Source organism: Daphnia pulicaria, chromosome 6, assembly GCF_021234035.1.
Source record: "Daphnia pulicaria isolate SC F1-1A chromosome 6, SC_F0-13Bv2, whole genome shotgun sequence".
Taxonomy (NCBI): Eukaryota; Metazoa; Arthropoda; class Branchiopoda; order Diplostraca; family Daphniidae; genus Daphnia; species Daphnia pulicaria.
Window position 1 is genome coordinate 10,543,620 of NC_060918.1, and position 2,577 is coordinate 10,546,196.

Below are 2,577 nucleotides of genomic sequence, written 5' to 3' on the forward strand. Positions count from 1 at the left end.
AAGGAGCTACCACTAGTAGTTATTACATACATTACCATTATTTACCCACACACATCGTGTGTGCATATTCTAATAAGACTATTGTTGCCGTGTTTAGGTCAAACAAAACATAAACTGTGTCAATGTATTTTTCTCTCTCTCTTTTTTCACTCGACTTCCTACGATATCGGACACTCGGAGTTTGACAGCTTTATCGACGCTAAAAAGAACTAGCCACCAGAATAATTATTCCACACAAAAGTCCGAGTGCAACACACACACACACACACGTCATTTGCATTTCCTTCTAATATTTTTTTTCCCCGTCCAGGACCTGGGATATAGTTGATTCTCATTTTTCTAATATACCAAACGAACTCGTCCGTTTTCCATCTGCTGTCTGTTTCTATTGGACTTGTAAAATAGAAGGTGAGATAGGGACAACTCTCTATGGTTGTTTTCGACCGAGAAAACTTTATTATTTTTATTTTTCCAAAAAAACAATCTCAGAAAAGAAAATGAAGGAGGAGGATCGTAAAATAATTATTAGAGGGGACTGACGCAACTCCTCCGGTCACTGGTAGGGGGTCACACTGTTAACCCAAGACGAAAAGACAAAAGACCCCCTCCGCACCAACGCAGTTCAAAAGGGGTTCTTAAAAGAACTGCTAAAAAGCTGTGCCTTTGTGGAACTAGACACACATTAAATAAGATAAGATTTTTTTTTTTTTTACAATTTCGGTGTGTGTTTATGTGTGTATTTTGTCTGGACAAAAGGCTCGTTTCTTTTCTGTTGACTCTTTTTTGCTCTCCGGCCAAGAGATATTCTATTAACACAAACGCTGTTGGCTGTTCACGGAATGAAGAAAATCTCTTTCGACTTTGAAAGAAGAAAAGACTTTTGGTTTTCCCAGCGACAACCCGCTGTGAACCCATCAGCGCAAAATATTGTTTCTTTTCTTCTTCTATCCAGTTTTTATATGACTGCTGGACATTTCTCGCTGTTGGGCCCCCGTCAGGTAGTACACACAGCACACCAACCACAAATACACAAGCGACTGTCATCAGGTGATTGTTCTTGCCCCCTTATACTTCGTCGGCTTATATGAGAACCCAAAAGGAAAAAGAAATAAGGAGAGATTTTGTCATGGGAAGGATGTTTTCCCTCCTACTGCCCAGTCTCTTCATTACTAAAGCGGCTTAATGAGGAGAAGGTATAGACTAGGAAAAAATGCTCATGTCCCGTCTGAGAGATGAAGCCGTGACGAAGAAAAAAAGAGGTGAGCAGCCGTCGACATCAGAGAGGAGGTCGAACAATGTGGCGCATTAGCTCTAATTGGCCAGCGCGGACAAGCTGAGGAATATTCTTATTTCCTTTTGTCCGTGTCGACTTTTATTCACAGAGAAAAAAACGCCAAAAAAATCGGGTCAGCTTCCAGCAGATCGCGATGCTTTCACACAGATATGAAATGTAAAAGATAAAAAAGGGCGCGACCGAAAAAAAACAAAATAAAATAAAGTGTGAAAATCTTTTGGCTGCAATTACAATTTCGATCCTCGAGGCTCCTTTTTCCCCTTGACTTCTTCATTTTCGTCAGTTATCCGAGTTGCCATCGTTTCGCTTCTTTTCTTTTTGTGATGGATTTCGTGCGAGATATGATGAAGCGATCAAATCGGTCGTTGCTGGTCGTAGATATCCGTTTGCGGCATTGTATTATACATCAAAGTGGATAGAAACAGCGGGAGATGTGTAGTGTAGCCATCCACCTCTGTTTTGTATGTATGTTGCATAAACTCTTATCTCTCCCACTAAATCTATCCGAGCTCGCTGGCCCTTTACACGAGTTATCCACACACACACACGGGTAAATGTGTGCACTCCCAATGTCGAATGAGTCAACCCGAGAGTTCTTTTCTCTTCCAGGGGGATCGTAAATCTGTCGCCGTTTCTTACCTCTTCTTTCTGACGACCGTAGCAACGTGAACACATATCCCGCGACGGACCCAGCCGGAGATGATGATGAAGAATTCCTGGTGGCCTGACCATCACAAGGAGAGAGAAAGCCTCTCTCTCTCTCGAGCTCTTTGGTCGGGAACGAATTCGGCATATATTTATTCACCCAGCAGCCAACTGGAAACAAATAACGAAAAATGCCCTATGCGATGCGGGTCACGTCTTACCATTATATGCAGACACGGCCGAATGTAAACGGCAGCGCGTGGAACTCTATGCTTTGCGTTTTAGCCAGTTGGTTTGTGTGTGTGATGATAACAAATCGTCAACAAGTCGCTCTCTCTCTCTCGGAAAAACTCTTTTCTCTTATGCAATTTAAGTTATGAATGTACGACCAAGGGATACAGTGTACGTACTATACGTGTGTCTATATGCGTTGCGCTATTCTCTTATACAATCACCCGAAGGATTTTGTGTGTGTTTTTTTCCCTCTTTTTTCTAAAAGGAGATGAAAAGATAAGAGAAACGAGTCATCCCGGAATCTGTTCACGCTCTCAGCGGGATGGTAGACGCGGGACTAGATGTATACGCCGGTGAGTGATATAGCCCAAAGGAAGAAGGAAAAAAAAAACGGGGTCAAAAAC